We start from the raw sequence: 13,577 nt of genomic DNA, 5'->3' as shown, positions 1-13,577 counted from the left end.
TATTGAATCAATACAAAATTATGTTGTTAATCAGACAGATTTAATGGACAATAAATACTGTTAGAATTTAAATAAATCGTGTTAAATTCACACTGCACTGATGGTGACAACCTTTTAATATACACTCCAAAACGGTGACATCCTAAATGAAAGCATCTATGATAAAGACAACCAGATTTAACACACCACTGGCCTTGACATCGCAAAGATGATAGTCCGTCGGAAGGGGACGATAAATGGCTGACCCGTGTTAAGACAGAGCCATATCTCTTGCACGTTAAAGAAACCCTTGTAGATTTCTAAAAAGAATAGGCTAATGCCGCTACAAGGCAGCACTCGCACCTGCAAAGTGGAAAGGGATTAATATAAGTTGCAAAACTTGTTTCCCAATCCACTATAAATAAATATGTTTCAACTAAACTAAAACTAAAAGACATCGCAAAGGCAAAGACCTTAGATACTCAAGATACTCAACACCATTGATGATGACAAATTAATTTTTAACACCATTGATGATGACAAATTGATTGTTAACACCATTGATGATGTCAAATTAATTTTTAACACCATTGATGATGACAAATTAATTTTTAACACCATTGATGATGACAAATTAATTTTTAACACCATTGATGATGACAAATTAATTTTTAACACCATTGATGATGACAAATTAATTGTTAACACCATTGATGATGTCAAATTAATGTTTAACACCATTGATGATGACAAATTAATTTTTAACACCATTGATGATGACAAATTAATTTTTAACACCATTGATGATGACAAATTAATTTTTAACACCATTGATGATGTCAAATTGATTGTTAACACCATTGATGATGACAAATTAATGTTTAACACCATTGATGATGACAAATTAAATTTTAACACCATTGATGATGACAAATAAATATCATCAAATTAATTTTTAACACCATTGATGATGTCAAATTATTTTTTTACACCATTGATGATGTCAAATTAATTTTTAACACCATTGATGATGACAAATTAATTTTTAACACCATTGATGATGACAAATTAATGTTTAACACCATTGATGATGACAAATTAAATTTTAACACCATTGATGATGACAAATAAATATCATCAAATTAATTTTTAACACCATTGATGATGTCAAATTATTTTTTTACACCATTGATGATGTCAAATTAATTTTTAACACCATTGATGATGACAAATTAATTGTTAACACCATAGATGATGACAAATTAATTTTTCACACCATTGATGATGACAAATTAATTTTTAATTAATTGTTAACACCATTGATGATGACAAATAATTTTTAACAACATTGATGATGACAAATTAATTTTTAACACCATTGATGATGACAAATTAATTTTTAACAGCATTGATGATGACAAATTAATTTTTAACACCATTGATGATGACAAATAAATTTTTAACAGCATTGATGATGACAAATTAATTTTTAACACCATTGATGATGACAAATTAAATTTTAACACCATTGATGATGACAAATAAATATCATCAAATTAATTTTTAACACCATTGATGATGTCAAATTATTTTTTTACACCATTGATGATGTCAAATTAATTTTTAACACCATTGATGATGACAAATTAATTGTTAACACCATTGATGATGACAAATTAATTTTTCACACCATTGATGATGACAAATTAATTTTTAATTAATTGTTAACACCATTGATGATGACAAATAATTTTTAACAACATTGATGATGACAAATTAATTTTTAACACCATTGATGATGACAAATTAATTTTTAACAGCATTGATGATGACAAATTAATTTTTAACACCATTGATGATGACAAATAAATTTTTAACAGCATTGATGATGACAAATTAATTTTTAACACCATTGATGATGACAAATAAATATCATTTAATTAATTTTTAACACCATTGATGATGTCAAATTAATTTGTAACACCATTGATGATGACAAATTAATTTTTAACACCATTGATGATGACAAATTAAAATAAAACTCACCTGAAGATGACGCCTTAAATTTACACACCACTGATGTTGGTATCCTTAAATCATTCGAGGGTGAAACTTTGAAATATCACACTACTGATAGCAACACGCTAAATCAAATCAACACTAAAAGTACGTAACATCCTACATCAACATACCCACTGAATATGACACCATACACATTTAACTCCTGATGATTCAATCAAATATTACACACCAGTGATGTTGCCATCAAGACTTCAAGCACCACTAATGTTGATAACTTTCATTTACACAATACTGATGTCTTCCTATGTTTAACATATCTAATAATGACATACAATAATTTCACATACAATTAATGATGACACCCTTAATACTCACACCACTGATAATGAAACACTTCTAAGTTCACAAACCATTGAAATATTTACACAACTGATAATGTCATACTCAATATGTTCATTTGTAATGGTGATACCACTTATTCAAAAATGGTATCACCATTTGAAAATGCCTGTACTAAGTCAGGAATATGACAGTTCTTGTCCATTCGTTTTTGATGCGTTTTGTTATTTGATTTTGCCATGTGATTATGGACGTTCCCAATTGATCTTCCTCTAAGTTCAGTATTTTTGTGATTTTACTTTTCACACCCCACTGAAGATATCACCTTCAATTCGTTATCTGGTAACCATCGGCTGTGAAATGGAAGCAAGTGACAATGTGATTATAGATATTATCACCTAAGTCTAATCATATTATGTGTTTGTTTTGAATCAGTACAAAATCATGTTGTTAATCAGACAGGTTTAATGGACAACAGATAATATTAGAATTAAAATAAATAGTTTTAACATGTCAATCGTCAAACTGAATCAGATAATAAACATGAGAAAGATTTAATTTTTTTTCTAACAAAAAGATATTTTGTAAACCTCTGATTTTTCTTGAAATTGATATTATCAATAACTCAGATGTAATATTAAAAACAAATATCATTATAAAATTCTTGATCATAATACATATAATGGGTTTTGTTTTTGTCCTTCTGCATCCTTCTTACATATATTTTTTTTACATTAAAACAGCATTGTTTTTTATATAATGATTTTGCTCAATGAATAGCATTTATTTATTGTTTATCTAGAACATATAAATAATGAAAGCATACATAGGTTCACACATTATAAATCCTGACAATCTTATTTCGTCCTAAATCAGTGATGGCGATACCCTAAATTCTTTCACCAGTAATGATTTCATCATGAATTCATACACCACTGATGGTGACTACCTTAATTCACCTATCGTTGATGGTGACACCATTATTTAATAGACTGATGGTGACACCCTTTAAATTCACACACTGCACTGATGGCAGGCCACTTTCAATTCACACTACAATGATGGTGATATCTTAAATACAAACATCAATGATAAAGACAACCTAATATAACACACACCAGACCGTTATATCACTACTTCAAATACCTTAATAGTGACACCTGATACTAAAACGACCTAGATAATCAAGACCAATGAATTAAGAGACAATCCGCCAGAAAACCATGCAATAATCAGAAAATCGTCCAAATCGACAATCACAACTTTAGAAATTTTTATACATCATCTTAATCCTTGACATAAAATAAAAGAATTTGGCCACTTAATTTCCCCCAGAATCGTATCTATTTTTAGTAACAGCCTCTTTTGCATAATTCTGTAAATTCATAATAAAACCAAGGAAAAATACAACTGTTTATGCCTTTTAAGAATTACCCAGAAGCATATTAGAGTAATGTCAGCTGGAACCCATCCATTTTACTATGTTATGGTCAATACAAATGAAAATTTAAACAATTTGGCACATTGCCAGGAGCACGGACACAAAGGATGGATTTTTCATACATGAGTTTACAAGATTTTTACTTGCTTCTAACTTTCAAGACCCATTCCGAATATGTTTGCAACTTATATTGGTTTTAATTATGGTGTATTTTTTATATTAAAACAAAATATTAAGCTTGGCAAATGACTATTACATGTTAATTTATGCCTTGGAAGAATGATGATTTTAGTCCCGAATTGACACATTTTGATTTTGATTTTAATTAAATTCTAAATACAATTGTAATAAAATGGTTCATAAAATCATTTAATAAAGTAAAATAAATGTGTCTAAAAAATTTAATAAGACGTATTTGTACTGCAAGTGCAAAAATCAATAAATTGTCTGAAACTAGGGAGTCCATCTTTTATGCTTTTTAATTGACTTATCTCCCTTGGGTAAAATCTCAAACATGTCAGCTCCCAGTGATGGATTTGCAGACTAAAATTACAGCGAAGTTTGCGACTTTAATATCTATGAGGAGTATTTGGGCTATCCCAGCATTATGAATCTACATATTACAAACTATTTAAGATATCTGAATGCACTAAAGACCAAAATAGCATTCCCAAAAAGAATAATTACTGCCAATGGCAATGCAGGAATCTGCCAATCATGACCATAATTAACTGTCTGACGCATTATAAATAAATAAGACACTCTCTCTCTACCGTTGTATTGAAGTCTGAAAAATACTGAAAACTAGGGTGTAGAATTTCCAACAGGACTCCTTATTTTATATAAGAGGAAGAGTGGTTTATTTTCCTATGGTTGTTATATCATCTCGTCTTAGACATGTTAGATTAGCTTGAAGTACAGGGACTTTTATTGAATTCATTGACATTATAGTCAAGCAAGATGTCAACATCCCGTCCAATCGTCTTCCAGCAAAGCCAAAGCTGACAAAGGATCTTCACCATTTCGTGACAGGCTGTATACACAGATACAGGACGAGTTATTCCACTAGAAACAGGTACATTTCTAACAATCAATTTTCATTAGTTCCTTATATAGTCAATCTGAAATTAGGGGACCAACATTTGATACATTAGCCAGATTAAAAAAAGGGGGAGGGGGTTGAAAGGGCATGTGAATATTCTTGTACACCTGACCTGTTTCTAGGACATCTTATTTATTTCCTATAGCCAAGTGCAAACAAATAATATACTGTAAATTCAGATATTATCGCAATGTTTTTATTATTGTGTAAAATGCGAAAGGGTTATTATAATTGCAATAATTAAAACTAACATTTTGAGTATTTTTATATGAATCAAACAGGATATTTCTGAATATCGCAAATGTTAAAATCACATTTAAGTCTTAAATTATAAAATCGCAATAATAAATCCACGCAATTTTTTTTTTGAATTTACAGTATATCCCTTTAATATATAAATGTACATGGCATGAGTCTTGGGACCATTTGATTATAAAAAAGAAAGGGGGAGGGTTAGAATGGTCAAAATATTTATGTCCTTGTCAGCTAAGGACAGAATTTAAATTGTTAAGCTATTAACCAGGGTACAATATACATGTATATTAATTTAAAAAAAAAAACTATAGACCATAAGCATGATAATAATCAAAATTTATTTCAACATGTTCAACATTAAGCAGGACAATATGTTTTTATTACCTTACCCTAATTTATATTTTAAGTTTTTAATGGAAGTTGTACATGTTCAGCTCTTTGTTTACTAAGAAAGCTTTTATCTCGTGGTAAAGCTTCATTCTAAAACATGTTTTACATACAACATACTGTACATGAAACACTAGACAACTTTATCTAGAGAATAATCTTGTTTAATTTTATTTATGAAATGCACACATTTCATAGATAAAATTAAACAAGATTTAATGATCTATTATACAATGTAGGCCATGGAGACTAAAAAATCAAAAGCATTGCAAACTTTTGTAAAGTTCTATTTTAGGACCTTACATGTACATTGATGTATATGTATGTACATGTAATGTATGTAGATTATTTATAGAGCCCTTTTTAAAAGAAATAAAAAGAATACATGCACAGTGATGCTACACTACCCTACATTTCCTGTGATACAAAATTGAAGAATTATTTTATAGTTTAACACTTTTCATTTGTCATGTTTGTAGGGCTATAACTGATGCAAGCAATGCTGATGATTTTTTTGTGAAAGTGACAATAGCCAGGTCAAAATAAATACATGTATAGAACAAGATACTGGTAAGATATTATTAACTTATATATTAATTTAACTGTTTGTAGAATATGGCAATCATACAAAGTATATGTAATCACCTATATAATAATTATACATGTTAAACATTAGTTTTATTGAACATGACTTTGTTTACTTGGTTTTCCCATTGAACAATAGTACTATGTAGGGCGGCTCCTATATTTTCCATTCAATAACTAACAATGACTAATGAACATTCCATTTTAAATTTAAAAAAGGGGGAGATTTTTATTGATACTTTTGAAGATAATTCACCTGTTAGATTAATTGATTGGTTGTTGGTTTCTTATGTCCAGTGGCAAATAGTTCATGCATGTTTACACAAATGGTTTAGGACAAGAACAAATTAAAATAAATACATTATTTGGGTTCTTTAATATGCTAAATTGAACAATGAATTTAAATTTAAGATGTTGCAATGACCCCATTTTAAATTGTTTCACGATGATTTCAAAAATGGTTCCCAAAAAAAAAAATCTCTACCAAAATTGAATTTTAGAGGTTCTTTCGTAAACAAAATGCCAAAGTTAAATATTTAGATTTTTAATTTTGGTCTGGTTTTGAATTTATCTACATTTAAGGTCCAAAGGATCCAAATTTTAACTTAGTTTAATTTTAACAGAAATTGAACTCTATTATATTTAGGGTTTTTTTGATATACAGAAATAATCAAATATCCTGAATATGCATTTGTAAATATGTACTTTAACTTAGATTTATGATTTCGGTCCTAGTTTTCAGGTTGGTTAAAACAGGTCAGGGTCCACAATTTAACCATGTTAACTGTGTTTGATTTTAACAATGAATTTATACAGATGCTGAATCCAACCTGTATTTAGTTTTAATGCCTCACCTACGATAGTAGAGGGGCATTATGTTTTCTGGTCTGTGCGTCTGTTCGTCCTTCCGTCTGTCGTCGGTCTGTCCTTCCGTCTGTTTGTCCCGCTTCAGGTTAAAGTTTTTAGTCAAGGTAGTTTTTGATGAAGTTGAAGTCCAATAAACTTGACACTCAGTACACATGTGCCCTATGATATGATCTTTCTAATTCAAATGACAAATAAGAGTTTTTACCCCAATTTCACGGTCCACTAAACACAGAAAATAATAGTGCGAGTGGGGTATCCGTGTACTATGGACACATTCTTGTTTGGCAATGTTTTGAAATTTATTTACATTGTCTTGAAGTTCAAAGGGTCCAAAATTTAACTTAATTTGAAATCTTAAGGGGGCTCCTGGGTTTAAATCAATTTTTTTTTCTAATATAGAATTTCGCTATATTTTTTTATAAATCAACTTTATCATATACTTAAAAGAAAAATGAAATAAAAAAATGGGGTCACCGTTCATTTAAGCTCAAAATCTGCCTCTGGAAGAAGCATACATTTTTGTTAATGTCCTTTTTTTCTGTTGAACTAACAGGAGAAATAAAGGTAATATCGAATTAAAAAAATAACCTAATTACAGAAATCGCTTAAATTTTACAATTATTTAGTTTATGTACAGCTTACTTGAAAACAATAATAAAAAATATAGGTCACCGATGAGTTACAAAAAATATTTCAAATTTAATGCCAAAAAATGGCATTTTTGCACCAAAGGGAGATAATGTGGAGCTTTTCAATGATATAAACATTTTAAAAATCATCTGGGGCCAAACCGAATCAACTTTTTAGGTTTATTTTTGTACCATATCAAAGTAATAACTAATAGTGTAATGAATAAATTTTGTAATGAAAAAATAAAGGTTTATTTTTTTGCTGAAATTTTTGTACCCACAAGCCACCTTAATTTGATTTTATGCTGAATCTATTAAACTATATCTTTATACATGTACCATATTTATTCTGTGTTAGAAACCATATTCTTTTTCAAATATTTAATCCCATTACAAATTCAGAGCTGTTTCATGCTTGAATGTTTTGTTCAAACTTGCATTTTTATTTCATCTTCCACAAAATTTGTCCTTTACTGACATAACTGGTGTTATCTTTTTAAATGAAACTTTAATGAAAAGATTAGTACAATATATGGATGACTATCTGATGTCAAACATTTTCAAGATGGCCACCAAGGATGGCCAAAAAAAAAGTTGTCATCTTTATTTCCTGTCAGTGGTATACATGTATATGAACATTAGAAATATGAAATAAAATGTGATATGATTGCCAATGAGAACAAATGACATACAAGTAAAGCTATAGGTCTTCATATGCCATATCTCCTTCAGCAATGCACAAGACCAAAACTGCATATCTATGCAGCCATAAAAGGCCAAAAATTTAAAAAAAGAAAAAATATGAAAGCTAACAGTCTGATCTATATATGTATGTTTTGTGGTTTTCAGATCTAGACTCACAGCTAACTGAACTTTTACAGCAGTCAACATCAGATTGGAAGACTGATAATGCTTCTGACAGAAACAATTTCAACCAACCAAACAAGCAACAGACATTTTGCATCTTTAAAACAACACTTAAATCTTCCATGGGATGATATCTCAAAAAATAATAGTTCATCATTTATGAATATTTTAATGTTATGGATTTTCTTTTACAAGAAAGTTAATGTACACTTGATTTTATTGTTCTTGCTGTTCAAGTATAAAAAACACATTTAACTTTATTGAAATTTGAAGTTTAATATGATATATATTAATTTTGTTTTTTCTCAGGATGTGATGTTACTAAGAGCCTCATAGGTACAGTCCTGACAGTAATCTTAACAGCTATCCAATTTCATTCAAAATTCTTTATAAATTTTGCACTAGTACATGTATATATAGACTAAGTGATTTGTTTTTCGTCTAGTTATTGGATTTTTATGGCGTGCTCTATAGTTTTACCCTTGTCCGAAATTCCGTAATTCCATAATTCCATCATTCCGTCATTCCGAAACAAACCATTATACAGAGTTTTTTTCTTAATGCCTTCAGATATTGGCCTGATTTTTGGTATGTAAGTTGACCATGATGAGTTACAGATCAAGATTAAGTTTTGTTCCGCTCCGCTAATTTTGGTTGAAATTACGGGCTATGGACTTTGATAAATTGTTGAAAATCACAGTTATACACACTTTTTGTCTAAACGCTTTCAGATATTTGGCTGATTTTTGGTATGTGGGTTACTCATGATGAGTTAAAGATCAAGTCTTAGGTTCGTCCTGCTACGCTAATTTTTGCTGTAATTTCTGGCTTTGGACTTTGATAAATTTTTGAAAATCACAGTTATATGAACCTTTTTTCTAAATGCTTTCGAATATTGGGCTGATTTTTGGTATGTGAGTTAACCATGACGAGTTACAGATCAAGTTTAAGTTTCGTTCTGCTGTGAAATTTTTGGCAGAATTAAGGGTTTACAACTTTGAAAATTGTTGAAAATCACAGTTATAATATATGGACATTTTTCCATATGGCTCCAGATTTAGAGCTGATTTTTTTTTATATGTGAGACAACCATCATGTTTGTGTCCACATGTATTGAAATTGCAGATTTTCAAATTTTGTCAGAAAAACTTATTTTTACAGTCTGAACTTATTCTGAATTGTTTAACCTCTTATTTTAAATTTATCGCTTTTGAAATATGTGTTTTTTTTATCGTTTTGAGGTGCACAATTTGTCAATTCAAGCTATTTCGGCTCCTGGGAGCCTCTAGATTTGTAATGAATAAATTGTATTTATGTATGATTATTTTCTTAATGTATTAAATGCAACATAATTTATTCTTTTCCATTTGTTGTTATACTTATCTATAAGTCCAGATCCTATCATATGTCAGATGTTAAAAATTAGACGGCAAACTTGAGAAAATTTGAATATGCAGGCTACCCCATTTTGTTGTGGCATATACTAGACACCAACATTATTTGCCGAGCTTAATATTTTTTTTGATTGGGTATATATAGTTATACTTTGCAAGTAGATATGTTGTTTTACAATAATAAACGGGTCTTGGAGTATTTTGGCTCTGAAAGATGACCAAAATCAGCCATTTTGGACATGAGGCTAAATAAGACATATTGAAACAGTTAGATTATACATACACTTTATAGACAGCATTGTTATTTCTATGCATTCTTACACTTGAAGTGATTTATTACTAGGAACAACTATCAAAAAATTATAAATGTTGCCATATTTTTTTATTTAAACCATCGAAATATGCCAAAAAAGGCTTATTTTTGCTGTTTTTGAGCATTTTCAGCTGTTAAAAAATGGCGCCCCCAAAAAATCAAGATCGGTTCAAAATTTTCCAAAAAAAATTTGTGTGGTTAATTACATTACTAAGGTGCACCAATGTGCCAAATATGAACTCATTTGGCAAAAGTGGCATTCGGACGGTTTTGCATGGTTTTCTGGCAGATTGGCTCTTAAAACACCTCTTATATAAAAAAAAAATGTGTATAAAATGACTTTTCATAGTTTTTGAATAAATACCAATGATAATACATTGAATAAACACACCACTGATTATCACATCTTGAATTACAACACCACTGATTTTGACGCTTCTTATTTTACAAACCATTGACAATGAAGACAAATAAATTCACACAACACTAATGTTTTGCCCTTAATATATACACAAGAGAAAGGAAAATCACACAAAATAACTGAACATTGATGAAAATTCAATCGGAAAGTCCATAAACACATGGCAAAATCAAATAACAAAACATATCAAACGAATGGACAATAACTGTCATACTCCTGACTAGGTACAGGTATTTTCAAATGTAGTTAATGGTGGATTGATGATAACTCTCTCAATTCATCCACTAAAAATGACGAAATCCCTATGTCCCTATGTCACACAACACTGATGATGACTCCTTTCATCCATCCACAAATAATGCTGATATATATTTTCAACATGTAGTTGATGTGGACTCTCAAATCAGACAAGAACAATGTTGATTTCCGTAATTCTCAAACAACATATGATGACTCCTTTATTTATCAACCAAAAAAGATGATATCATGCCTTATTCACACATTACTGATAATGACACCCTGAATTCAAACACCTCTAACGATGTTGCCTTACAATGCAAAACCATTGATGACATCCTATTTTTGATACACTGATTATAACACTGATGGTGACACCTTAAATCAAAACTCCAATAGGATAAATATAGTCAAGTGATGTTTTTTTTTTTTGGATCAATCAGGTCAATGCTCAATATCAGATTGTGTCATGTAGATTATTAAATATGATAGAAATGTGCGAAACAAAGAACTGTGTGCTTGCATCGTCCATTTGTGTTAAGTGGTTAATAAAATACAGATAGTATCTTTTATAAAATATCAGTACAATTTACAACTTGGACAACATTAAAATTTGTACACAACGTACAGATGGGTGCACTCCTAACCTGTACAGCAAGTTAACTTGATAACCAGTCATTTGGACTGGTCAAAGTTAACCTGTGACCGAATATAGGACTGCTCTGACCAGTCCTAGGACCAAAATCTAGTTAACTTGAAAAGCGGACTTGGTCCTAGGACTGTTTTTTTGTCTGCCAAAAAGTTAACTTGGAAACAGGTCCGCTATTGATATAAGTTAACTTCGAACCAGTCCTGTCATAAAGTTAACATAAGTTAACTTCGGAACCAGTCCTGTCATAAAGTTAACATAAGTTAACTTGTAAACCGGTCCTGCCACAAAGTTAACTTCTGCTTGGACAAATCCGATCAAAACCAGACCTGTTCCCAAGTTAACTTTTGACTGGTCTGCTCAACACTAAGTTAACTTGTAACCAGGACCGCTCTTCGTTCATTTAACAAAAAATATTTTTAATATCTTTGTTTCGTAGTATAAACATCGAAAATAAAGTAATTTGAAAATTAATACTTCCGTTTTATGAACAGGATTAAATACAATTTTTTTAAAATAAGTACGCACAGAACGTAACACAAATTTATCTGTGATCTGACAATCTATCTATTATAAAAACGATCTCGGTTACAATGATAACAGGCACTGAATATATTATATATTCCGAGATCAAATTCAATCATATTATGTATATTTTTGAAAAGAAGTATATTTGATGTTAGGTGTATACGTCCTTGTTAGTTATACATCCTTGAACTATGCAGCCACAATCAGCAATAGTTTAATTCATTTAAATAATGACTACAAATTTTTGTTCGCCTAAATTAAGGGTGCAAGCATGTCTTCTTTTTACTCAAAATACTGATAGGTTACAAAATTTCAGTAGTTTTGATGCCTCCAGTTGACTTGTATAACAAAATTATTTGACCGCATCCACCAAAACTGACCATATATGCACTTTAATTTGTAAATCTATATACCCGCATAGTAAATCAGCCATATTTTTTATGTCAGGATTCAATGTATAATACAATCATGACAATGGACAGCAAAATTGCAATATAATAACAAAAAATTTTGGTTCGCATAAATTTAAGATACCAGCATGTCCTCATTTTATTCAAAATATTGATACGTAACAAAATTTCAGTAGTTTTGATACCTCCAGCTGACTTGTACAAAAAATTATTTGACCGCATTACCAAAACTGACCATATATGCACTTTAATTTGTAAATCTATATACCCGCATAGTAAATCAGCCATATTTTTTATGTCAGGATTCAATGTATAATACAATCATGACAATGGACAGCAAAATTGCAATATAATAACAAAAAATTTTGGTTCGCATAAATTTAAGATACCAGCATGTCCTCATTTTATTCAAAATATTGATACGTAACAAAATTTCAGTAGTTTTGATACCTCCAGCTGACTTGTACAACAAAATTATTTGACCGCATTACCAAAACTGACCATATATGCACTCTAATTTGTAAATCTATATACCCGCATAGTAAATCAGCCATATTTTTTATGTCAGGATTCAATGTATAATACAATCATGACAATGAACAGCAAAATTGCAATATAATAACAACAAATTTTTGTTCACATCAATTTAGGATACCAGCATGTCCTCATTTTATTCAAAATATTGATACGTAACAAAATTTCAGTAGTTTTGATACCTCCAGCTGACTTGTACAACAAAATTATTTGACCGCATTACCAAAACTGACCATATATGCACTTTAATTTGTAAATCTATATACCCGCATAGTAAATCAGCCATATTTTTTATGTCAGGATTCAATGTATAATACAATCATGACAATGGACAGCAATATTGCAATATAATAACAACAAATTTTTGTTCACATCAATTTAGGATACCAGCATGTCCTCATTTTATTCAAAATATTGATACGTAACAAAATTTCAGTAGATTTGATACCTCCAGCTGACTTGTACAACAAAATTATTTGACCGCATTACCAAAACTGACCATATATGCACTTTAATTTGTAAATCTATATACCCGCATAGTAAATCAGCCATATTTTTTATGTCAGGATTCAATGTATAATACAATCATGACAATGGACAGCAATATTGCAATATAAT

The 13,577-nt window shown here is 30.0% G+C and overlaps 1 long non-coding RNA gene across 1 annotated transcript; it reads left to right on the top strand.

The window, feature by feature from the left end:
- Positions 1-4,325: 4,325 nt before the first annotated feature.
- LOC143058708 (uncharacterized) lies at positions 4,326-10,342 on the top strand. Its single transcript, XR_012973201.1, has 3 exons — positions 4,326-4,856; positions 6,005-6,095; positions 8,456-10,342. It is a non-coding gene; the product is annotated as an uncharacterized LOC143058708 (long non-coding RNA).
- The last annotated feature ends 3,235 nt before the right edge of the window (positions 10,343-13,577 follow it).

The sequence above is a fragment of the Mytilus galloprovincialis genome, chromosome 14 (genome assembly GCF_965363235.1).
Source record: "Mytilus galloprovincialis chromosome 14, xbMytGall1.hap1.1, whole genome shotgun sequence".
Classification (NCBI taxonomy): domain Eukaryota; kingdom Metazoa; phylum Mollusca; class Bivalvia; order Mytilida; family Mytilidae; genus Mytilus; species Mytilus galloprovincialis.
Note: the sequence above shows the minus strand (reverse complement) of the source record. Positions and strands in the feature narration are given on the sequence as shown.